Source organism: Schistocerca piceifrons, chromosome 2 (assembly GCF_021461385.2).
Source record: "Schistocerca piceifrons isolate TAMUIC-IGC-003096 chromosome 2, iqSchPice1.1, whole genome shotgun sequence".
NCBI classification, from domain to species: Eukaryota; Metazoa; Arthropoda; class Insecta; order Orthoptera; family Acrididae; genus Schistocerca; species Schistocerca piceifrons.
Genome location: NC_060139.1, coordinates 165,199,065 through 165,226,593, shown reverse-complemented (window position 1 = coordinate 165,226,593; position 27,529 = coordinate 165,199,065). Strand labels below are relative to the sequence as shown.

General features: G+C 43.0%; 1 protein-coding gene and 1 non-coding gene across 2 annotated transcripts in view; both read right to left on the bottom strand.

Moving 5' to 3' along the window:
• The window catches only part of LOC124775218, a 385,130-nt gene that overhangs the window by 164,076 nt on the left and 193,525 nt on the right, over positions 1–27,529 (bottom strand). The window lies entirely within an intron of this gene.
• Trnas-gga lies at positions 24,254–24,337 on the bottom strand. Its single transcript is given in 2 exon segments — positions 24,254–24,288; positions 24,298–24,337. It is a non-coding gene; the product is annotated as a tRNA-Ser (tRNA).

The window sequence follows — 27,529 nt, the reverse complement described above, 5'->3', positions numbered from 1 at the left end:
TAAGTGAAGGCCGTCGACCACTGGGTTGTCTGAGATGAGAGTAATGCCTGAAATTTGGTATTATCGGCACACTCTTGACACTGTGGATCTTGTAATATTGAAGTTTCCGAAATGGAATGTCTCATACGTCCAACTCCAACTACCACTCCACTTTCAAAGTGTGTTAATTTCCGTCGGAAATCTTTTCACGTGTATCACGTGAATAAAAATGACCGCACCGCCAATACACTGCCATTTTACGCCATGGGCATGCGACACTACCGCCATCTTTATATCTGCATATCGCTATCCCATGACTTTTGTCACCGCAGCGTATCAGGGGTTTGAACAGCGTTACATGACAGGTGAGGTACCGCGTACTGGAGAGAGAGTTGTATCAGCATCTGACAGATTTTGGGAGATGCCTCATTGTGGATCTTCCCCAGGTCAGAAGGTGGAATAGTGCATTATCCAGATTTCTGGAGCGTTCGGATTTGATAATGGCCCGATTTTGGACTGCATGGGAAACTGGGGGTGGTTTGCTAGTCATTAAGACTATCCTTCACCACGTATGAGCACCAAAAGGAACAAGTACCATATTGTGCACGAAGCACATTTTAACCCTTCGGTTGAGATCCCATCCATTCAATGGTTTGGAGAGGTACGTGGTGCCATGGTGCATAGGAAGCCGTCGGTTATGATTTCAGGTCACGGCTGGTAGCGATTGTCGGGGTTCTGAAGGCACAACGACACGTCACGAACTTTCTGTGTCCTCATGTGTCACCTGTCATGCAACAGTGTCGTGGTGCTATTTCTCAACTGCATGATGCTCGTCTACACATGGTACTTGTCTCCACGAATTGCCTGCGTGATAGTGAGGTATTCATGTGACCGCTAGAGCCTCATTTCTGTCCACGACAGAACGTGTCGGTAATAGCTCCGATGTCCCCTTAGTCCCAGTGTCGAATCCAAGACATCAAGGATCAGTTACACCACTTGTGCGCCAGCTATCCTCAAGCTCGGGTAAAACGGGTCCATTACGCCACACCAAACGAATACATGCATCCAAGGTGGAGGGGCTGCAACGTCATACTACATAATTGGATAATATTGGCAAGTTTCTCTGTAATATTCTCTCGATTACTTACTCACTGCACCAACTTCACATACTCCCTCGACTCAAGACGTTGCATGTAGTTTCCTCCTGATGACTCGATTTTGTGATCACTGAAATAACATGACAGACCTTCTAAAACTGTGAAGTTTCATTTTGATTACTCCTCCCCTTGCGGCCGCTACAATCTTTTTTCAGTCAGTGTAATTACTTTATTACTCTGAAACGAGCAATCGGAGACCACTGGTCCCTTACATCAATGTCCGTGAACGATCTAGAAATATGTGTTGATTGTGTTCAGATGTACCTTGTAAACATGTAATTAGTTACTTAGAAAATAGCGTGCCAAAAATAAGTGTACTACGAATAGTTCATATGGCTTCAGCAGTTATTCGAAATCAGTAACTCTGCCAGTGCATTGTATATAGCACCTTTCGACCAAGTACTTTTCACCATCCATCCAGTTGTCGAGATTTTTTACCAAAATACGTTTACTATTTGCTTGAGTTAGAGATAAATCTTGGTGTTAAGTACGACAGAATTCGATGAGGTTCTAAAGCACTGATTAAGTAGGTGAGAAAACAGGAAAAGCACTCCTACGACATTAAAAACAGAACAAACCGTGGTATGCAAAACGTATGAGTATCTGTGGCGGTTACAGCTAAAGGTACGTTCTAGTCGGACACGTAGCTAGTAAATTTCTTGAGCATTTCAAATTTTTTCTTCTTTTTGTGCACTTATCTTCAGAACAATTCCTCAGTAGCTGTTGGGACTGTGGCAAACAGGATGCTCTAACTGAGCTTCTCGTAAATGAATCTAAATCCTACAGTATTAGCATTAACAAAAAATGCAATTAACTCCTAAATTCCTTGTAAACTATCTTAATAACCGCTTTTGTCACTTGAAATAAAATGGTTGTATACTTGTGTATAAATTTATGGCGAGTTCCTTGCTTCATCTTTGGTCCTTCGCAACGTCAGGCACTCTTGTTACCATCGAAGTACACACGAGCCCCACTAACAATGACGGGAGTTTACCTGAAATCATGTACGTGTGGAAAAGGCTGTTCTGGAACGGGCGGACGATCCCTCAGTACCAGGATCATCGAATATAAACGGCGTTGCTGGTTCCAGTATATGGAGAAATCGGCCTTTGCTGAGCACGTAGTATTTGAGTCATACCACGTAAGAGACATAGAGAAAGCTTTTGACAATGTTGAATGGAATACTCTCTTTCAAATTCTAAAGGTGGCAGGGGTAAAATACAGGGAGCGAAAGGCTATTTACAATTTGTACAGAAACCAGACGGCAGTTATAAGAGTCGAAGGACATGAAAGGGAAGCAGTGATCGGGATGGGAGTGAGACATGGTTGTAGCCTGTTCCCGATGTTATTCAATCTGTATATTGAGCAAGCAGTAAAGGAAACAAAATAAAAATTCGGTGTAGGAATTAAAATCCATGGAGAAGAAATAAAAACTTTGAGGTTCGCCGATGACGTTGTAATGCTGTCAGAGACAGCAAAGGATTTGGAAGAATAGCTGAAAGGAATGAACAGTATCTTGAAAGGAGGATATAAGATGAACATCAACAAAAGCAAAACGAGGATATTGGAATACAGTCGAATTAAGTCGGGTGATGCTGAGGGTATTAGAGTAGGAAATGAGACACTTAAAGTAGTAAAGGAGTTTTGCTATTTGGGGAGCAAAATAACTGATGATGGTCGAAGTAGAGAGGAAAGCGTTTCTGAAGAAGAAAAATTTGTTAACATCGAGTATACATTTAAGTGTCAGGTAGCCGTTTCTGAAAGTATGTGTATGGAGTGTAGCCATGTATGGAAGTGAAACGTGGACGATAAATAGTTTGGACAAGAAGAGAATAGAAGCTTTGGAAATGTGGTGCTACAGAAGAATGCTGAAGATTAGATGGGTAGATCACATAACAGACGAGGAGGTATTGAATAGAATTGGAGAGAAGAGAAATTTGTGGCACAAGTTAACTAGAAGAAGGGATCGGTTGGTAGGGCATATTCTGAGGCATCAAGGGATCACCAATTTGGTATTGGAGGGCAGCGTGGAGGGTAAAAATTGTAGAGGGAGACCAAGAGATGAATACACTAAACAGATTCAGAAGGATGTAGGTTGTAGTAGGTACTGGGAGATGAAGAAGCTTGCACAGGATAGAGTAGCATGGAGAGCTGCATCAAACCAGTCTCTGGACTGAAGACCACAACAACAACAACAACAACAACAACAACAACCATGTAATAAGAGACGCCTATACGCTAGTTCTCGCTGCAGAGGAGGTCTGACACTCCATTTGCTTTGGACAGCTGTCGGAATTCACAAGCAGGAGTACAGTTTCAACTAGAAACAGAAAACTCTCAAGATAAACGGTGCTTGCACTGCCCCTCTCCAATGAACGACCATTGCTGGTAATTAGAAGTGAACGACAATATTAATGACTTGATAAAGGTCCGCAGATGTCAGCGCGGCAAGCACGTGAGGTGTTAAATAAGTAATGCAAAATGTATGTTTTACTGATAACAGGTTGGATTTATTCAGAATTCCAATGCAACGTATTATTCACCTCTCTTTTGGCTACAAAATCTTATTTTCAATGCGACTGACATACGACATGTTACTGAGAGGGCCTGTATACCACCGTGGCACCAGACTACTGGTTTTGCTGCACTAATAACCTCCCTATCATCCACCTAATGCTTCCCGCGGTGCGCAGCGTTGGACGTCGGAAGGCACGAGATCCGTTTTCCGGCCGAAGTGGCCGAGCGGTTCTAGGCGCTGCAGTCTGGAACCGCGAGACCGTTACGGTCGCAGGTTCGAATCCTTAGGTTAGTTAGGCATAACTAGTTCTAAGCTCTAGGGGACTCATGACCTCAGAAGTTGAGTCCCATAGTGCTCAGTGCTATTTGAACCATTGTTTTGGTACGAGATCCAGGCTGTATGATGGATGAGAAAGAATAGTCCAATGAACTTTAGTGAACTCATCTCGAGTGCGCGGGATGGTCTTGCGTTGTCATGGAAAAGGAAAACTTCGTTTGCATTGTTGTGGTGACGAGGACTCTGATGTGGTTACTTTAATTTTTCGATGCACCACGAGGGAGGAAGTCAAACTGCATAACCCCTTCAGAGACTCGGAAGACCTTCGCCATTATTTTACCGGCTGAGGGTGCGGCTTTGAACTTCTTCTTCGGAGGAATTGAATTGCCGGTTTGTTTCGGTTCCATTTGATGAACCCATGTTTCACCTCCTGTGACGATATTTGACAAAAAATTGTCACGATCAGTCTCGTAACGCGCGAAGAGCTGCGCAGAGATGGGCCCTCATCTTTGAGTACCCCAAAAGAGACATCCAGGTTCGCAGCGAGGTGTTTGATTGTGATCCGTTAATAACTTCGAATGAGAGTGTCCGCACGTCCCAACATTGCAAGAGTCACAGCTGTGCGGCCAATCGGCACGCTGGAGACCGGACAGGATGGGCGCGACCTTGTTGTGATGACGACAGACGCCTCGCTGAACAGCTCACCGTGCTTCTGTTCACTGTTAGGTCCCTGTCGACGTTCTGCAAGCGCCTGTGAATGCGATGATCTGGTTTTCCGCCGAAAGAAATCCAGTGACAGCTGTCTGCTTGGAACGCTCCTCCTGTACAGTCGCCGTTTTGAAGGCTACGTATAGCTTAAAAAATGGTTCAAATGGCTCTTCGCACTATGGGACTTAACATCTGAGGTCATCAGTCCCCTACACATAAAACTGCATATCCTTAACTAACCTAAGGACATCACACACATCCATGCCTGAGGCAGGATTCGAACCTGCGACCGCAGTAGGCGCTTGGTTTCGGACTGAAGCGCCTAGGACCACTCGCTCACAGCGGCCGGCACTACGTATAGCGCCCACACCTATCGGAACTTCATGAAAATACGGGCTGAAGCAGGAATATTGCACAATTTCTCATAATAAATTCTGCGTTGTTCAAACGGAACTGTCTTAGAAAAACAATGTGTTGCATTACTTATTGAACGCCCGTTGTGCATAGTAACCTGCGGCTGCGAGCTCGATCCCAGTCGCCCGCCAGCAGCCCTTCAACAATGCCAGCCATTCGTGCTGTGGAAACGCCAGAAAACCAATACACGACCATCTGCTGAATATCCCACGACGAACGCCGAAAGGCAGCACGTTACTTATGTACAGTAGCTATTCGCATGCTTTTTTTGTTTGAGTCATGCACTTTACGACCTCCATCTATTTGTACTCCGTGTCACACACCATCAACCTCACTTTTTATATTCGTTGTTAATTACACATGCGTTTATGCATCTGCTTTGGGCTCAGCTCAGAGTCCTGGACTATTCGACTCCAGAATAAAATTAAGAAATAGGTAATTACAAGTGGAAACGGCTGTATTTACATAAAAGTAAATATGAATTTGTATATTGCTTTTAATCGTGTACATATGGTTTTTGACCAAACTGTGTTTTTTATTTTGTGGTATCAATAAAATTCTTTGCCATCACGTTTAGCTAAAAACAATTTTTTCAAATTTCAAGGATCTCAAGTGTTTCTTTACGCGTACTGATTAATAACAAGACATTGTAGGCTTCGTAAAGATTATTACTACATTCAACATGAAAAACATCGCTATATTCGTCCATTTTTCCCTTCAGAGCATAGCCTTATCATACACAGGTTTGCTATATCTGCTATTAGCTCTATTCATTACAGAAATCCTACGCTGAAATCAAACAAGTCAGATACGTCATCCTGCAGAAGCATGTATGAGTCGTCAAACATATAAAGCAGAAAATCAACAAACGCTACGAGTGGAAACAGTAATAAAATCAGAACGCAGATTCGACGTTGGTATTAATTATTCTCGAACCTACGATCTAAATTTATTTATGCACTACTAGCTCGGCGACGCGAGGCTACTGTGCATAAATCTGTCACCTATGGCAGCAGCAGATGAGTATTTACACTGACAGCCAGTTAATCCTTTCCAAATACCTGCCAGAACGCTCTTAGGTACCGAGACGCAAACGAGAATTAATGGCCCGCTACGTTAGTGCTAGAATTTGCGCGCTCGCCACTCACTTCTCTTCCTCTTACGGTCTTTTGGTATGTTCCAGGTCGCTGCAGATTTCACCATGGCAAACACCCGTCGTCTGTGAAGCATTTCTCCTTACTAGACCAGAGAGTACGAAAAGGATATAGTCGTAATATTAAGGCCAATAGGCATTGTTTGACATCTCCAAATGGCAACAAATGCCAAAAGAATGCAGAGAGTACGTTTACAGGAAGTTATTGCAAATAAACGTTCGGAAGAAGCGAATGTAATAAGTAATATTCTACTTAAGAATAATTCTGTCCAAAATTCTACTTTTTCAGTTACTGCCGTTGGTAGCTGTTTCCTTCCACTATGGAATATATCTGATCCATCTCTTGTCGACTAGGTTTCATCTCACACGGAACTCGACACATCGTTCTCTTTCATGAAAGTGATTGCAAATAATTTCATCCTGCTAAACGTCAACTAATGATATACATTCTGTGATATTCAAGCAAAGAATAACTAAATCTTCACATTGAATATGAGAGCTATTTGGAAAGTAACGTTGATCGGTTGCGAAATGGAAGACACTGTCAAAATCAAAAATGTTTTATTTCGTATAGTTACCTACACCTACAGCTGGTTCTTTACGTAGTCACCGCTCTGACTTAGATATTTGTCGTAGCGTTGTACAACTTTCCAATACCTTCGTCATACAACGCAGCCGCCATTGCTTTCTCCAATTCTCTACGCTCGTCTACAGCTCATATGTGCCAAAATGTTGACCTGATAACCAACATTTCACGTGAAAAGAAACGGAATTGAGGATGAGCCAGTTACGATCTGTATTGAGGTTTATGAAACACTTCCCATCGGAAACGCTGCACTTCTCCTTCTCCATGAACCCGCAAGTTTGTGCAACCTGGACGAGTTCATGGAACTACTTTTGACTGTACTTCCGCATTAACCCTACAGTCCGGATATCGAACCTTCCAACTTCTATCTGTTTGGCCCAATGAAAGATGCACTCCGCGGAGAAGCAGGACGTGAATGATGTGGAAGTTATTGACCTAGTAAGACGCTGGATCAGATGTAGGCCATCAGAGTGGTACCATGCGGGCATCTTTATGTCATCACTATGCGCTCAGAAGTAAGAAGAGCGAGGTGACGTGCTCGACGGGCATACCAGACACACTGCTCAAAACATCTGTTCAAATTTCCATCGGATTTTCACTGTGATTTCCAATTCCAACCACATTTGGCCTTATTTTCCGAATGCCCTTTGTGTGCCACAGAACAAATGACATGATCTTCAGCTTTAATCAGGAAAAAATGAGACTCTTAATTATAATCTCTATAGACTGCTTATCAAACACATAACTTTTACATATGAATGTAGGCGAAACGAAAACATATACATAGTTGCAAATTCATCAGTATATTATGCTCTAAGATGCGTGTAATAGCCGGCCGTGGTGGCCGAGCGGTTCTAGGCGCTGCAGTCTGGAACCGCGTGACCACTACGATCGCAGGTTCGAATCCTGCCTCGGGCATGGATGTGTGTGACGTCCTTAGGTTAGTTAGGTTTAAGTAATTCTAAGTTCTAGGGGACTAATGACCTGCGAAGTTAAGTCCCATAGTGCTCAGAGCCATTTGAACCATTTGAACGTGTTATTAGTGTATGTATCTAGCGCACCTTGATGTTAGTCGTACATACCGTCAATTCTTCGATTATTGTTTTCGAAGAAACAAACGCCCACCACGAAAAGGCATTAAGAATAAGTCCCAAAAGCAGTAATCGTACTCATCGTAGAGATCTTTTTAAAACACTGAGCATTTTAAATGGATTACTTCTGCGTAGCACATGCAAGCACCAAAAAGCCTTGATAGTTACTGATAAAAATAGCATTTCATACCATGGTATAAAGTTGTAGAATTAGTCTCTTAAGGAGACTAAAAAGATTACTAAGATAAACTTACTTAAATACTTAAAAATTAAATTTCGAGCAATATATTGTATACGGTGAATGATTATATAGATGGCACAGGTTAAATGTTCATTAAAATAATGTAACACAAATAAATAAAAATAGAACACGTTGTACACTATATTTTTTTCCCTGGAATCCTTTACATCACACCTCTGTACTTGAACATCTCACTCATTGGAGGAATAATGATTCGGTGTTAGAGGCACCCATATTTATTATTATCATTAGTAGTAGTATTGTATGCATTTTATAACAACTGAACGGTCCTACAACATAAAGTACATATGTGCAATTGTTTGTAGTGTATAAACATTCAACGGCCCAAACAACATACTAATATTGAAATAGTGCATCCTGTGGAGAGGTTCGTCGAATGCTTCACGTGGACTCTTGAGAACATCAGAGAAACGTCTGTTAGGGCACCCATTTACAATGTGTTTCATTGTCTGAATGTCACCACAGTCACTTGCAATGTCAATGCAAAAGCCCAACTAGTGCATGCTGTTATTGCGCGTACCTTCTCCAGTACAAAGTCTATTAAGCTGTACCCACACCTCCACACGGTGATGAAAGCCTGGAACTTAAGCAGCTGATGTTCGTGGTTCCGAGTTCCCGTAGCTTGGCACTCACGTATCCATTCAGCGTCCCTGTTGAATCCAGTGGAAAGCATTTGGACTACTAATTCATACGACAGTCCTCTGGATTTGAGGTATTTTCCAGACAGTGTAAATAAATATTTGTGAAGAGGGATTGATACATTTTTAGTAGTTTCTTAACAGAAGTTCTAGAGTGCCGCTTTTCGACGAAGATGAGCTGGATATATGTTCGACGGTATTGTTAGTCAGCATTTAGTTGTAAGTCTGATGTACCACTAAAGGATCACATCGCTGCATTCAAATGAAAGTCAACTTTCTTCACATGGGCGCTGCGGAGTGCACAGTATATTGCTGCAGAGAATACCAACACAACGGATGCTCCGCAGAGAACTGATGAATTTGTTCCTAGCATACTATCATCCACTAGGTGCCTTCTTCGCTGTATTGAAGAGCTGTTTACGCGTTTTCATCTTTCTGGCTAATATTAAATCATCGTACCTAAGCTTCTCGTTGTATTTATGATATGAGGACCGAACCGTGGGCTGATCTTGGCTGATGATAGAGGGTACGAGAGGTGGAAAAGACATACTTCTGTTGTACAAACATTAAATCTAAGTCGTCCGGTGTTGAAAAACCGCATAAAGTATAGTGAGGCATTTTGTTAGGGATTCTTCGAAATCAGAAAGAACTTCTCTCTGATTTGAATTTGCAAGGTCCATCTGCAAATTGGAATTTGCGGCAGGTGAGGTTCGGCAGACCTGCTGTGTGTAGACTGGATAGCACTGGAGCAAGAAAGGAGCCTTGAAGCAAGCCATCATTGAGTACATGACATCTGCTCTTCTTTTCACCTTGCTGTACTTTAAACTGCCGACTGCTAAACATGTTGTTTACCTAGAAACTTTAGGTACTATTTTCTGAAATTTTAAAATGATAGCCCTAGAGGCATTCTCATAGGACTTAGCGATATGCAAAAAGGAAACCAAACATCATCTTAATGCAATAATCAGTAAAAAAAAAAAAAAGAAAGTCATGTGAACAGGGCCTCCAGTCGGGCAGACCGTTCGCTGGGTGCAAGTCTTTCGATTTGATGCAACTTTGGCGACTTGCGCTTTGATGGGGATGGATGATAATGATAACACAACATCCAGTCCCTGACCGGAGAAAATCTCCGACCCAGCCGGGAATCGAACCCTCCAACCCAGACCCTTAGGATTGACATTCTGTCTCGCTGACCACTTAGCTACCGGGGGCGGACAGGCAGTCAGTGTTATCTGATAGTGTGTGAATGATGTGTGTCGTGTATGTGCAGTGAACGATCTTGAGAAAGAAAGGAATGGTGTAACACGGTCTTTTTACGATACGAAATTTTCTTTGCATCTCTGTATAAACGAGACAGTATTGTACATTAGGGATGAATCGAACGAAGTTGTCCTATTGTTATCAGACTCGCTTAGTATTCGAGAGGATGGACGCTCTACTCCCAACTCGACCACAATGAATTAGGTTTTCACGATTGTACTAAATTTACATTAGGGATGAATCGAACGAAGTTGTCCTATTGTTATCAGACTCGCTTAGTATTCGAGAGGATGGACGCTCTAATCCCAACTCGACCACAATGAATTAGGTTTTCACGATTGTACTAAATTTATTGAGGAAGATGCAGCGATGTTTCCTTCCGTAAGGCCACAGCCGACTACCTATTTTATATTAGTCAAACCGGATCGATAAGTGAAACAAAGCATAAAAACGAAAATAACTTCTGTTGTAACTTACAATTTGAGAGTTTTACAACATAACTATTATTTACGTAAGTCTACATGGAAATGACAGAATAACAACGAAAAGTCAATCACAAAGCCAGTAAGAAGTTCCTACTAGAGGCAACTTCCCCACAAGAGTCCCTGGTAACACACATACACTTAATTACAAGTCCTATTCCGATGGCGAAGACGTAGTCTTCCGTGGAGAAGTCCCTGAGGTCGGTATTCGGCGTGAACTGACGTTCGGTGTTTTTTTTTTTTTCCTTTATTGATTTTCAATTCCCCCCAAAGGGGGGGGGGGGCGGGCTGGCAGCAGCTTAGTACGCTGCTCTAAAGCCTACAGACTTTTATTTTAAAAATGGAAGAAGAAAGGAAACAAGAAAAACAGGCGATAAAACGATGACGTAAAGTGCAAAATGGCGGAACAATGCGGAAAGTTAAAACAGAAAGCAAAAGGGGTTGGCAATGTTAATAAAAGACACAGGAATCAGACAAGTAACATAGTACACTCACAATTTAAAAACACGGCGTCAGTCTGGTTTCTGTTCGCAAGAGATAAAAAGCACACCCAGTGACAGTATGATGGCCGTTCGCAACACTTCCCAAAAAAACACAACACGGAACAGTCACTGTAAAACACTCACTGTAAAACACTGCACGAAAATGGCGGCACAAAGATGACACTCCTGAGCTAAAGGCAGAGTGGGGGGGACCTGGAGGAGGGGGAAGAACAAGGAGGGAGGAAGGAAAAAATCGAAAAAGGGGGGGGAACCAGGGAGGGAGATCACTAATAAAGGGGAGAGGGGCAGGGCAGATGCACGAGGGAATGAGAGGAGGCAGAGGAGGGAAATGCAAAAGGACTCGGGGGAGAGATGGGGGGCAGAGAGAGGGAAGGTGGGGAAAAAAGAGGATGGAAGGGGGGGGGAGAGGGAGCCCGGGAAAAAGACAGACGAAGAAAGGAGGGGGAGTGAGGATCAGAGTTGATAGGAGGGATAAATGGAGGGAGAGAGGGCACCATCCGGCAGGGGGAGTTGATGAAAGCCACCTTGGGAAAGGAGATGAAGGGTGTACAGATGGAGGGTAGGGGGGACACAACAGTGAAGGCGTGGCAGGGGGCGGGGATGGGAGTGGAGAGGAGCAACTAGGGGGTGAGGGGGATCAAGGCGGCAGGAGGTGTAGACGTTCGGTGCTGGTTCTAGCCTCTAAATAGTATTGGCCAGCCAATCAGATGTTGGTGTAGTAATACTTCCTGCGGGCCATCTCGACCTCCAGCTGCAGGAAGTAGTACACGGAATGTCTGTTTCCAAAACAGCCGATGTTTACCATTGCTTACGCCTTGGGCATAGACAACCTCGGTCCCGTGTGGTGTTAGATGTGTTGCCGGCCCGCAGGGGCTACCTTGGCGATGGCGTAACAACTTCCGCATGTAGTGTCACTGCCGAATAACGTAGATGGATGAAATTTGGACCGTTTATAGAAATAACTGCTACAGTATGGTAAGTGAAAGAAATGAGAAATGATACCAACTGAAATGGCACTTTTATTCAAAGACAATAATTACACTAAAGCTACTGCCAAAAATGATGGTCCCCTGAACACTGCAGATGACGGGAAGGGCTTCTTAATAGGGTGTATGGTCTCCAGCTGCATGCTCTGTAACGTGCTCTCATGCTGGATCCAAAGTTCGTTATGAGTTATTGTGGAACGACGTTCCATTCCTCCACCAGCATGGTTGACAGCAGCTGTATGGTCATTGTTGCGTGTAGCCGTGCAGTAGTACGTCCCCATAACGCATCCCACACGTGCTCGACGGGATTTAAGTCGAGGTAAGGAACAAGCAAGTCCAGCAGTCGAATATCATCTCGTCCCAAGGGCTCCTTCACCTGCACATTTCGATGCCGTCACACACTGCCATTCATAAAAATGGAGAGAGGGCCGAATGCACCCATAAAAAGACGCACATGGGGAACAAATACAGTACCACAATAACGTCGACCTGTGAGTGTGCCCAGTTCGACGATTTGGAGGTCAGTACTCGGTAAGTGTTCATGTTTTATGTTGTTTTGTTGTTGTGAACTAAACTGGACTGGTTTCCTATTCTTCAAAATTTCCGTGCATGTCTGTATTGTTACAATGAACAATGCAACTGGTTTGCTTACGTAAGCGCTGTCTGATAAAAGTCGCCAAATGTCTGAAATTGTATAACTGTATTGCAATTATCTTTTACAAAAAGTAAAACTGCATATTAACTAAGGTGTCCCGTGGAATTGTGTATTGCACAGTGCAGTGAACAGTGCTGCAATATGTGACGTCACAGTACATGACTTGCGGCTCCAACACACAAAACAAACAGAGTAAAAATTCAACATGAAATTGCAAACGGAATTCTGAAATAATAACTGTACAAAATTCTGCTATAAAAATGGCCTTTTCATCTACGTACCAAAACTGACTAAATAAAATTGCAGACATTAGGCGACACACCAGCGTATGTAGCACTTCACTGCTAATGTCTGAGATGTATATTAAACTGAACTTAATAATTTTGAAATGCAAAGATTAACTGTGAATGAGCTTACTCTGTCCAGACTGGTGTTAAACAGGCCCAAACAAATTATGTGACTTACCTGGGTCAACAGAAAATAGGTTCTGCTATAAAGTAGTTAACATTAAAATTGAGCCCTGCAGCAAACCAGCTAAACAAAAGAAAGTCCAGCAGAAGAGCAATTCAAGAATGTACAGCTATGTTAAGCACACTACACATATCTTTTAATGACTGTATTCTACTGCGTGCAATGCGCCAAAACATAGTTAGAGGATAAAACTTGCGTGAGGGGATAGTGGTAGAAACTGCATATACTGAATGACTGAATGATGCAGAAGAGATTAGCACTCAAAAACTACACTTCTAATTTCATTCCTTAACAATTACAATCATCTTCACAAAAAATACTTCTTATTAAAAATATTACTTTTCCCTGAAATTAGTTAACAGAATGGTAAAGCACTGGTGCGTCTACAACGCTGAGTGCAAACCAAGTGAACACGTACTTTTACCTGGTCACGTCTGAATAATAACCTAAGTGACTCGAACCAACAAAGAGAAAATCACCCCAAACTCATCATAAATTACGCACGAGCAAGCAATACAGCGACAACTTTACATAAGTATCTTCACAGTACTCAAACCAATCTGTACCAAATTATAGTTTGCCATCTAAATAGCATTTACATATCTGTGCTAAGCTGATTACTTCCAAAGCGCACTGCAGCGTTACTATCACCCAACTCCCTCAATTACTTCTCACTGAATGTTACTGGGAATAACAATGTCGCTGACAACCAAGGATCACTCTGAAACTTCCTGGCAGATTAAAACTGTGTGCCCGATCGAGACTCGAACTCGGGACCTTTGCCTTTCGCGGGCAAGTGCTCTACCATCTGACCTACCGAACCACGACTCACGCCCGGTACTCACAGCTTTACTTCTGCCAGTATCTCGCCTCCTACCTTCCAAACAGCGCACACTCCACTGCAGAGTGAAAATCTCATTCTGGAAACATCCCCCAGGCTGTGGCTAAGCCATGTCTCAGCTATATCCTTTCTTTCAGGAGTGCTAGTTCTGCAAGGTTCGCAGGAGAGCTTCTGTAAAGTTTGGAAGGTAGGAGGCGAGATACTGGCAGAAGTAAAGCTGTGAGTACCGGGCGTGAGTCGTGCTTCGGTAGATCAGGTGGTAGAGCACTTGCCAGCGAAAGGCAAAGGTCCCGAGTTCGAGTCTCGGTCAGGCACACAGCTTTAATCTGCCAGGAAGTTTCATATCAGCGCACACTCCGCTGCAGAGTGAAAATCTCATTCTGGAAGGATCACTTTCCTTGTTCTCAGAAGCTCTGTGGCGTAAGATATTGACTATTGAAGACTTCTGTTTGAAAAATAAAGTGTACAAATATGAAATATAATGCACTGAATAAAAATGGAGCGGCCGGCCGGAGTGGCCGACCGGTTATAAGCGCTTCAGTCTGGAACCGTGCGACCGCTACGGTCGCAGGTTCGAATCCTGCCTCGGGCATGGATGTGTGTGATGTCTTTAGGTTAGTTAGGTTTAACTAGTTCTAAGTTCTAGGGGACTGAAGACCTCAGATGTTAAGTCCCATACTGCTCAGATCCAATAAAAAGGCGGCGCGCATCACTTTCATTGAACACGAAAAAAAGATAGTAGCCGTACAGCTCCTATGCAACATTATGCCACCCAACACCGCAACACCTGGACCAGCAAAACGATCATGTTCTACAACGTCCCTGAGTGCGTTAAAAGTCCTCTAATGCCGAGAGGAATCGTTGAAAGTATTGCATAGCATAGGGTGGAGTATGTCAGATTAATGGATTCTGTAGAAGAAACTGAGATTTATAGTGCCCTCAAAAAACAACGAAATACATACTGGATGAACGATTGGACCTCAGAATGAAAAATTTTCTAAGCATTTACTGTAATGTAATATAAGCATACTATTTTAGATAGCTAAACCACAAGGTGATATAGCTACACAGTCAACTCAAGATTACAATAAATAAAATGGAGAACCTTGATCGGTAATTTACTATTAGTAGCTGCTCTTTGATATCCAACGTCTTACGTTATTGCCTGTCGCAACTACAACCACCATGTCAGTAACAAACCTAGCTACGTTATTAGTAATTATCAATGACTATACTATCATTAAGAGTAACATAGTGTATAAATCTCAACAATCTACAAAATGTGGTTGTAGATACCGTCACCCCATCTTTTTTATCAGTACGTTGTATGGTATTTCATAGATGCTTTAAAAAGGTACAAATCCGAGATTGCAAAAGTAAATAAAAAAGAATCGTTACAAATGAATATGACGTTATTTGCAAAGAAACTGCAATACTTTGAGGAACGTCACGATTTACTGCCAAGAGCTGCTGATAAAATTTATTTGTTGAACAAATCCACGGACCATCAACAAATTCAAATGGCCCTGAGCACTATGGGACTTAACATCTGTGGTCATCAGTCCCCTAGAACTTAGAACGACTTAAACCTAACTAACCTAAGGACATCACACACATCCATGCCTGAGGCAGGACTTGAACCTGCGACCGTAGCGGTCACGCGGTTCCAGACTGAAGCGCCTAGAACCACACGGTCACACCGTCCGGCGGACCATCATCCTATAACATCCTACAAGTCGACATAAAATCAATGGTATCAGGTATAAAATCCATGAATTCGTCACTATTGTCGCATAGTATAATTAAGAACGTCGTCAATCATAAAACGTGCCAGCAGTGCACTCATTCATGCAATATTAGTATTAATGTTAGGAACAAAGGCATATTCTATGTATGTAGAATGTTATCGTTCTCAACGTTAATGCTGACGGTCGATATAGCACGAAAGACTGCACTGTCTGGCACAGATTATGACTGACGATGTTGTTTATATTACTATGTGACAACAGTGAAGAATTCTTCGATTTTATTGTCTGCCGACAATGATTTTATATCGCTTACCGTGTCATTATGTAAATTCTTTTACGTATCTGATGATAGTCCGAAGACCGAAACTGAACCAGCAGCTCTTTGCTGTGGGGCACTATCTTCTGAAAATACCAGTACGGTACAACTGCAGGAATGAGAGACAGAGGTAGCTGGTTAATAACAAAATGTCTTAACTGTTTCGGGTGTAGTGCTTATGTGTACAGCATTGCTCATTTTGGTCACAGTCGTCGGGGGGAACACTTGGTTGGAACCGCAGGAAATAGTTCTAGGTGCCATCTCCCTCCCTGTTACTGTCATCTGCGATCTCCGAAGCAGAATCTTGTCATATACAGTACTGCTCCTACGGTGAGGTTGGGAGAGAGCCAAACATCCTGGACTATCCTGAACTGCTAACAGCTCAAAATGATCGCGAGAGGGTCTGGACGTTAAATCCTATTCTTTATTTCCATATGAACTGTAGCTATCGGGAACTCCTACTTTTCGACGGTAATGGGTGAGCCGTGGTGGCTCGGTTTGCAGGCCTAACTACCTCTGGCATCGGTACCTATAGTCACCTCCCTCGTGACTTATCTTCGGTTTTCCTGGTTGAGGTTTGGAGGCCTGGCACGGCGGAGTGAGTTGTGAACGGCACGTGACGGAAGAAGGAGGGCTGGAGCAGCAGTGCCTGGCGGCAGGGTTTGGTTGGGTCGATTTGGTTTGCCAACGCATGTACCCAGCCGGATAGCCGGGCGACTTGTCGAATGTTGGGTAGCCCCTAAGGAAGGTGACGGGGATCGTGCTCTGGAAATCTGATGACGGGGGGCCTCCTTCTGTTATTTGAAAAGCAGTTGAAGGAATAATTAGCGTTGGGGAGAGTGCACCGTAAACAAGAAAACCACAGGGCTAGAATATCAGTAGGCACTGATATCCTGGCCCTGTGTTTTCCTGTTTACAGGAAAATTGGTGCAATATTATTGTCTCTTCTTCAGCGAATAACATGTATTTATTGGTTCTGGAGTGTGCCTTGGCTTGAGAGTGGCCAATAGTTTATACTTCGTCTTCCTTAAAGCCACGTGATTCGGTTAATTGGTAAACCGCTTATGTGCACCCCCTTGTGGTGCGATGTTATGAATTGAAGTGGCAACACCGGTGAGTGGCACTGTACCCGGTGGCAATGTCATCGTACTGTATCAGGTACTGGGTGTGAATTTGAAATGTAATTGTAATTAAGTAAAATGTATTTTTTCTAACCTTCACTAATGTGTTTTAGTCATAACTGAATTACGAAGGGCTATTACTGAGTGAAATATTATGCTTTGCTTAAGCTCACCTTAACTGGTGTTTCTTAAGGCGTTTTAGCAATACTTACTCGCGCCTCAGGGGGTTTAACTGCAATTGCTCTGTGTGTACCCGCATCTTGTCAGCTACATGTACTTGCTTATCATCTTACCTAGACAGAGGCGTGTGCATTTATTGTGTACGACAAAGACCATTCTAATTATCTCTCTCAATCTTAGAGTGTTTCCCCAGATCTGGAGCCTTATATATATAGGAGCGCCTTGCCGCGTCGTCTGTCATACCTAGCAAAAGTTGTGTAGTTCTCTTGTTCCTTGGAGCTATACATGGATGCAGCGACTGCAGCGACAGGATTGTTGGCTGTGGAGCTTAGCGGGATTAACACACGAAATTTGTAAATTATAGTCAAGCTGTTGATCCTCTTACTATTCATAAAAGAAGAGTGTTCAAATCCTCTACTAACTGTTCTTTATAAAATCGGATGTGATCTATATTTGGTAAATGTCGGAATCATCTAGATGCTTCAAAGAGATAAAAAGAAGAAAAAGAAAGTAAAACAGGGGAAAAGCGGAAAGCAGCCGAAGAGAAGAAAGGCAGTAAAATGAAGCGTGAGAATAGCATAAAACCCAACCCTAGAAAAACTCATTTTCGTGATAACGATGAAGACACAGAGTGTATGTACTAAACAGAAACATTTTCAAATTTAGAGCCAGAAGAACAGTGTATTAAGTACCAGTAGTACTCTATCTGGACTTACGAAAGTTGTACGGGAGCTGATGAATACAGTTTGATTTTTTTGTGAAAAAGTCTGATTCATGTTGTACGGTAACATATGTCTAGTTCTTTGTCACAACACTTTTATATCTCTTATCTTTGACTTTAAAGCTAAGTAGCCACTTTGCCCGCTTATATCGGGCAACGTGGCCGTTTTGCCCCTTTGTGTAAACTGATTTGTTTAAAGTACTTTATCTGATTCTAAAGTGATTAATCTATTCTGCATTTTTAGTTCAATAGCAGTAGATTATAATCACTGATTTCTATTCACTTCCGTCCGTTAGGAAATAGGTATACCTTAGCCTGGCCCCTTAGCCAAGCTCTCCCCTATCTAAACTGGCAGACGCTGGAAGACAGACGGTATCTTTACCGTGAAAAGGCACTTGCATGAGTTAGAAAAGAATAAGTACTCCGCTCTTGAAGATGACAGTCATGGACTGAAATCTGTTGCATAAAACTGTGGTCGATAACTGGTAGAGAGAGATAATCTACTAAAAAAGTCTTTACTGAATCCTGCCTCGGGCATGGATGTGTGTGATGTCCTTAGGTTAGTTAGGTTTAATCAGTTCTAAGTTCTAGGCGACTGAAGACCTCCGAAGTTAAGTCGCATAGTGCTCAGAGCCATTTGAACTATTTTAAACCAATATCGCCGACGCCATTCCTAGAACGGCTTCAGCCGTTCGCCACATTATCAATCAACCCAGCTTCAACACACGTCAGTTGGAGTTGCAGCGAGAGCACCTGAGGTGAACAACTGTTGCAGATGAACATCCAACAGCCCTCCAGCGGCGAACATAGCTGCAACATCAAGCGGAAGCGTAGCTGTAGGCTCATATTTCGCCACCTATGGAACTAGGGAACCAGTACCTTGGTGACGCGGGCCAGCCAGTGGCTGGACTCCTCATCGGCAACGAAAAGTGTTGCCTCGGAACAGGGGCGTCGTGTCGTCTCCTGTAATGAGGGAGCCAGCAGACTACGAAAGACGAAAACTCCGTCTCACCACTGTTTGCTGCGTCGAAGGAATTGGCGGGATTTGTTTAAGGATGGGGTACCGACTTTCGCAATGAATTCCATTTAGTTTAGAAGATCCTCTGCATTTGCATCAGTACTCTACAAACCACATTAAAGTGCATGACAGAGGTTACTTGACATAGAATCAGTTAGTAGGTTCAAATGGTTCAAATGGCAGTCCCCTAGACTTAGAACTACTTAAATCTAACCAACCTAAGAACATCACACACACCCATGCCCAAAGTAGGATTCGAACCTGCGACCGCAGCAGTAGCGCGGTTCCGGAGTGAAGCGCCTAGAACCGCTTGGCCACAGCGGCCGGCAGTTAGTAGGTCAACCTCCCATTACATTCATAACTGGAGCGTGGAAAGAGCGACTGCTTAAATGTCTCTGAGCGCGCTGAAACTACTGCTGGAGAGATAAATAGGCGTTTGTAATACGATCCTTCATTCCTCACTTCATTCTGGTTCTTGAGACTTTTTTAGTAGATTATCTCTCTCTTCCAGTTATCGACCACAGCTTTATACAACAAATTTCAGTCCTTGACTATCGTCTCCAAGAGCGGAGTACTTACTCTTTTCTAATACATGTAAGTGCATTTTCACGGCAATGTTGGCGTCTGTCTTCAAGCGTCTGCCAGTTTAGATAGGGGAGAGCTGGGCTAAGGGGCCAGGCTAAGGTATACCTATTTCCTAATGGACGGAAATGCATACAAATCAGATTATAATCTACTGCTATTGAAGTAAAATACAGAACAGTTTAATCACTTTAGAATCAGATTAAGTACTTTAAAAAACTCTGTTTACTCAAAGTGGCAAAACGGCCACTTTGCTCGACATAAGAGGGCAAAGTGGCTACTTAGCCTTAAACACTAAGATAAGAGATATAAAAGTGTTGTGACAATGAACTAAATATATGTTACTGTACAACAAGAATCTAATTATACTTTTTCACAAATAAAAGTCAAACTGTATTCCTCAGCTCCCGTACAACTTTCGTGAGACTAGAGAGAGCACAACTGGTACTTAATCCACTGTTCTTCTGGCCTTAATATGGAAAATGTGTCTCTTCATTGTTATCACCAAAATGAGTTTTTAAAGGGTTGTGTTTTATGCTGTTCGCACTCTACGTTTTATTGCCTTTCTCTCCTCGGCTGCTTTCCACTTTTCCTCCTTTTTACTCTCTTTTTATTTCTTTGAAGCGTCTAGATCATTCCGACATGGACTTCCTGTAAGTATGCTTTCGGAACCTTTCTTTCTGCCGCTGCTGTTACGTATTCCTCTACACAAAGTGGCGAGAAGTCACCGCCGAGACGGCCACTTTGTTTCACTTTGAAGAAGTTAAGTTGTTATTTCGCTTTTTAAAAGAACAGTCGAGTCTTGTGTTTGGTTAAAGTGGAAATGAAATATATGAAGATTGATATGAAACTGTTTGCTTGATGATGTGACAATTAAGAGGAAGTATATGTAAATTTACAAGAAGTTTAATAAAAATGTGGATCTTGAACACGAAGTCAAAAATTATTTCTACCATACCATTGTTCTGATCTGGTATTGTTTGATCATTAAGAATTTCCTGAAAAACGCATTTGTTAGGTCTTCAAATATTGCTAAAATGCAGATCTGGACCTTCTAGCAGTCAAGGTGGAATCACCCTAGAATCAGCAAGATGAGCCATAACAACTTCGACGAAATCTACGTGGGAATCCATTCAAAAATGGTTCAAATGGCACTGAGCACTATGGGACTCAACATCCAAGGTCATCAGTCCCCTAGATCTTAGAACTACTTAAACCAAACTAACCTCAGGACATCACACACATCCATGCCAGAGGCAGGATTCGAACCTGTGGCCATAGCGGTCGCGCGGTTCCAGGATGTATTCAAGATAAATGCTAAAATTAATGACTTTTTTACAGTGACTTCATTATTTCCATTCTGACGATACCATCCACAGTCAATAAATTTGTTGTTGCCCGATAAAGGGAACATTTGCTGCGTGAGCAACATTATTAATCTGATTTCTAACCTACTTTGCAAGTGATGGTATTGTTAGAAGCGCCAGACGCCTGCCTACGCTGTCATAAGGGGGGATAGTGGTTTCGGTGCTTTATCTTGAATCTGTATCAAGCTCATCCAAGAATTGCGCCCGGCGGGCGTGGCCACGCTCCGAGCGCGCAAGGCAGTGTAGTTCAGCGCCCCGTATGCGACCGTGTGTCGCTAGTGTCGGCATAGGAGCGAGAGAGAGAGAAAGAGAGAGAGAGAGAGAGAGAGAGAGAGACCGCACAGCACTGCTCTGCGCTGGACTGCCCCGCGGTCAGATCCAACGTAAACAAAATAACAGAGGAAGTGCAGCTCTGTAAAAGAGGTCGAAAAGCCGTAAAACAACCAAACCATCTACTGTTTAGGTAACAATTACTGTTCGTGTTGCAGAATCACTACGCAGAGCTTTAGAAAACAACATCCAAATCAAGAATCGAAGAACAAATTAGTAGTTCTCTGACCCGCAGTTTGATTCTATTAGTACTGCATGTGCACACTCGTCATATGGACAGTAGGCGTCTTCTGAAAGATACATCAGTTTCTTAAATGAACTAGTGTCATAAATATTCTATTTTAGAAATAATTTTACGTAAGGGATATCGAGTCTCACTCTTACTGTTAGTAGTTACAGGTAAATGCTTTTTGTTGTACTTCGAGCTAAGCTTTTGGTATTCCTTTCCAGAGTTTAGACATCGGATTCTTAGTTTACCGTTTTCTACGTAATAATTTTAATTGACCAAGTTTGAAACCCTATTACAGAAAATAGAATTAATGTTATAAAGACCTTTAACCGTCACAGTCAACATTGTTAAAGAAGACTATTAATATTTTACGTGTTTTTTCTTTTTCGAGGAAATGATTTGGTCTAGGTTTTGCCCAATATTCCGGGAGACTGATAACCTTAAAGAATTAGTCAAATTTTCGTCGCTAAATAGTGAACGGTTCTTAGATTTAGAAAGCTTTAAAAGGGAGAAAAGGGCTCACTAATATACCTGGAACCAAACTTTGAGAGAACTTTGGCCGCACTCCCATGAAAAAGAGGATACTTCTCTCGTGGAAACCAGCTGTACAGGTCATCCAAACTTTTACACATAAAAAGCGATCCTTCAGGCGGATATCGCACTTCAGATCCATCAGCTCTAGTTGAAACACTTGTGAGACATCCTCTGCCCGAAGAGAAAACGGGCGAAGAAATATATCTATGGTCGGTTGAAGCTCACTTATCTCCAAAAATCTGTTTTCCAACTCTTCTTGTAACTCGCAAATGATTTCAAATGATTTGAACATAATCTGAAAAATCCACATCTTCCTTAACGCTGCCTAATGCAGGGAAGTGTCCACAATTCTCCTCACGCAACTGTATTTCCCACAAAACAAGTTTTTTTTTTAAGTGCTTGAATCGTCTTCACTAAATCAACAACAGAGTGATTTTCGCCCTGGAGTTCAAAGTTCACTAGTTGGGTCACTCAGGAAAGCCAAATTCGGCACTCAGTTAGGATCACGAAATAATTCTTCTGGACGTCCTTTCATTGCCAAAAAAGGTATTGATTTCGTCCCTCAAGGAGAAAAACCGATGAAGCACCTTCCCTCTGCTCAGCCATCTTACTTTGGCGTGGTAAGGGACGTCCGGGTATTCCGCTTCGATATCAGCCAGAAATTCTTAGAACTGGCAATGTGTGAGTCCATACGACCGAAGATAATTAACCGTTCGAATAACTATGTCCATAACATTTTTTATATTGTGACAATCTTCTCACAAAGTGCCTCCTGATGTATCAGATAATGGACTGCCGCGAATAAGGAACACCCGGCTTCAGCCATTTTCGATCTGACGTAAAGCAGGAATTCAGTCCGCATACCTCGTACGCAAGGGTTCCATCCGTTGTTACACTGCTCAGGCGTTACCATTTTAAACCCAATGACTCGAACACGATTTCCACGACTAGAAAAATATCCAAACCCGTGGTTGTGTCTTTCAATGGTATAAGTTCGAGAAATTCTTCTGTGACACGTAGATTGTCGTCGATACCCGAATGAATATGAAGAGCTATGTCCTCAACGTCCGTGGACTCGTCGAGAGCGATAGAAAATGAAACGAAGTTTGCCGCTCTCTCCATTAATTGCTGCTCCATATCTGAGCCCATATCCTCGACTCGGAGAGGAACAGTTTGAGGTGAAAGAGCTGTTTTTTCAAATTTTTCCGTGAGGTCTGGTGGACAAATACAAGCCGCCGAGTCGACTAGGTAATGCTTGATGAGATTCCCAGCCGCAAAGGGTTTCCCTGCTTTCGCAATTCTCAGCGATCATTTGTAACTTGGGAGTAAATATTGCCCACCTGTTTCCTGCCCTACCACGGCAAAAAAACCTTTTAATTAATTTTGTACAATACTACTTGTAAAACACTTGTATCATTTTAACAATTAATTGTTTCATTCATTGAAACCCAAATAAAAAACTAACAAAAAAAGATTGGTTTTAGGTGAGTTTTCCCCCAGTTTGTCTGAAAAGTGGTCATATACGCTAGCAAGGTTGCGAAATGTAGGCGCAAAATATATTTTTATCTACTGGAATATTTGCGTTCTAATTAATTGAAAACATAGATCAAACTACAACATATGTTTTCCCATCAATCAAAACACAAATTCACGAAAACAAAGAATGACTCTTAATGACACTTAGCTGTCCGAGAAAACGTTTGTGACGACTGTTCAGAAAGTGGTGAAAAATAACGCACTTGAAACTTTTTCTTATGTCTGTGCGACGGGATTTAATGCAACCCAAATAAAAAAATTAACCGAAAAGAAATGTTCCTTGTTGCTGGCAATCTGATATTCGATGACTGGCACATTGCTAAGTGTCATATCAGATTATAAAATATAGTTTTATTTCTAATCGTTATAAATAATGAAGAGTCTTACGGTAGGAACTCTTACTTCACTGTAACGCTGCTTGAAATTTTCTTACAGTTCTTCAAGTTTTGACTGGCGTTGCTATTGCGATAAATTTTCGACAAAATGATTCAAATGTTCTAAGCACTATGGGACTTAACATCTGAGGTCATCAGGCCCCTAGCACTTAGAACTACTTAAACATAACTAACCTAAGGACATCACACACATTCATGCCGGAGGCAGGATTCGAACCTGCGACCGTAGCAGTCGCGCGGTTCCAGACTAAAGCGCCTAGAACCGCTCGGCCACACCGGCCGGCCAAATTTTCGAACTGATCTTTGTGACAGGTATTTAAGTGCCGTTCAGTCGAGTACTTATTTAAATACATGAGGTTCCGATGACATACTAAACATTTGGCATGATTTTCGACAGCGGTACAAAAGAAATTAACAGTTTAAACAGTGCGGACGCGCTGCTCCTCCTTTTTCTTGTCCATTGGTGTTGACCATCCACCTCTATCCATTATAGCCTTACGTCTGTTGACTAACTAACGCCTTCGTGTCGTATCAATGCTTTTGACCGCTGCAGACGCGGCGGTCTGTCTTCCGTACGAAGCGCGAACACTGATGGGAAATTTGAATAGACACCGTCTTTCAGCTGTAGAAACGCGCCGCCATGTATACAGGGTGACCCACGTAAGATATAAAAAAAATGAACTCCTCCCAGCACAGGCCATGAAGGCCCAAAGGTACGGACCGGCAGCAGTGTCATCCACGGGCCTTAGGCGCTACTGGATGCGGATATGGAGGGGCATGTGGGCAGCACACCGCTCTCCTGGCCGTATGTTAGTTTCCGAGACCGGAGCCGCTACTTCTCAATCAAGAAGCTCCTCAGTTTGCCTCACATGGGCTGAGTGCACCCCGCTGGCCAACAGCGCTCGACAGGCAGGATGGTTGCCCATCCAAGTGCTAGCCCGGCCCGACAGCGCTTAACTTTGGTGATCTGACTGGAACCGGTTTTACCACTGTGGCAAGGCCGTTGGCCACGTAAGATATAGTACCCCTTTTATTTCGGGAACGGTTACACAAATCGAAATGCGATTTCGGAAATGCTATAGCGTCGAGGGGCACGTATTGTTTTGTTTGGATAATGTTTTTAGCGCTAGTATCAACGGAGATATTGAAGCAAGTATGTTTTTAAAAATAGAACTATATAGCGTTTATAACTGCATTCAATAGCTCTTGAGGAAACAATTGCTGTGTTATAGCGATTGTTAATGTTGACGTTGAAACCAGTAGTAAAAAAAATTGAGAAATGTCCTAGAATGTGAGAACACACCTGCCGTGATCAGCATTAGCGGTGAAAACGCCGCCAACCAGAGCTCTGGCGCCACGCTGTGTCAGAATGTCAACACATTTGCCCGTTTACTTGTCTGCACTGTAGGCCGCTCATTTCTGCTACATTATTCGTTGCATACAGACAGGTACAGCAATGAGAAGTTGGATATACAACTTTTATATTGCAAATGTAAAACAAATACCGTGAAACAATGCAGCGGTATAGGGTCTCTATCCGCATTACCAATGGCTGAGGCGTCAGGCAACTGCACGAAATACTAAGAAGCTAGAGTGAACCGGCTTCATGAACGTCAAAAAGAGGACAACAAAAAAGGCTGCAGCTGACAGAAAAAACGAAGATGTTGCGCTGGTTGCGACGGTAATGAATTCGCTTACTGGTAAGAGACATACTGCCAAGGAACGTGGAGTCAGCCACATAAGTGTCACTCGTATCCTGCATCGACAGAATTTCCATTATTATCATCTGTCGCTACATCAGCTTCTCGACAACCGTGATTTCGAACGTCGTACAGAATTTTATCGGTTTGCCCTTGAGCAACTCAGAAACGACCCCTCGTTTTTCAAGCGTGTCCTCTCTACAGATAAAGCAACATTTACAAACCACGCTAACGTAAATTTCCATAACACGCAATCTTGGGCATCCGAAAATCAACACTGGCTTCATAAAGGCAACATCAGCGGCAGTGGAGCGTAAGCACATAGTGCGGCATCATAGGAAATTACATTACGAGATCCTACTTCATCTCATGCGCTCTAACTTGACATTCGTACCCACACTTACTAAGGAACTATCTGGCGGTTCTTCTAGAAGAGTTACCACCGGATATTCTGCAGAGTATGTGGCTACAACACGACGGTTCTCCATCTCTCTCATTCTATGTTTGCAACCCAAATACTGAGTCAGCACCTTCTTGGACGTTGGACAGGACAAAATTCTGTTGTTAAGTGGCCTGAGAGGTCTCCAATCTGATTCCTCTCAATTTGTTTCCTTGTGGAGCAGTCAAAGACACAGTTTGCGGCGAAGCCCTAACTACGCCATACCGTATGTGTCGTCGAGTGGCCAGTGCATGCTCTACCGTAACATCCGCCCGCCCGGTTAGCCGTGGTCCCCGGCACTAATCCGCCCGGCGGACTAGTGTCGAGGTCCGGTGTGCCAGCCAGTCTGTAGATGGTTTTTAGGCGGTTTTTCGTCTGCCTAGGCGAATGCGGGATGGTTCCCTTTCTTCCGCCTCAGCTATACTATATCGGTGATTGCTGCGCAAACAAGTTCTCGACATAATCGTACACCATCATTACTCTACCACGCAAACATAGGGGTTGCACTCGTCTGGTGTGAGACGTTCAGTAGGGGGGGGGGGGGGGGGGCACCGGTGGCCCAACCGCACGATAACCCTGGGTTCCGTGTGGGGCGGCGGAGAGGTGAAGTGGGCTGTAGTACACGTCGTGGGGTCTTGGACCACTGTGGATGCTGCAGGGACGGAGCCTCTCCGACGTTTCTAGGTCCACGTTTAACATACAATACAGTACCATAACATCCACTATAATCGTATCTGTTCATCGTACTTTCGAAACGTGATTGCAAATGGGCTTTTCAGTCCGGCCGGCCGCGGTGGCCGAGCGGTTCTAGGCGCTTCAGTCCGAAACAGCGTGACTGCTACTGTCGCAGGTTCTAATCCTGCCTCTGGGATGGATGTGTGTGATATCCTTAGGTTAGCTGGTTTAAGTAATTCTAAGTTGTACGGGACTGATGACCTCAGATGTTAAGTCCCATAGTGCTCTGAGGCATTTGAACAATTTTTTCCAGTGCATGATCACAATTTTAACACATGCTTCAATAATGGATAAAAATATCTTTTAAGACAAAATTTATGTTATTTGACTTCGATGGTCAGTAAATCATTGTTAGTAAATTGTTTATTTCATTTATGTGCGTACGAAATTGCACTGTGATGTCAAATAAGTCGACAGCGTGTACTGCACGTAGCTAGTAACACTGTCATTACGCGCTTACGTTCAGCATGAAATGACGTTTCGTTAAGGAAAATATTTATTTTGCGATCTACAGATTGTCACCAAAGTATTTTTAATGAAATGTTTAGTTCAACGAATGTATCCTGTGTGGTATAATTTAGTGCAGCGTATATTCAGA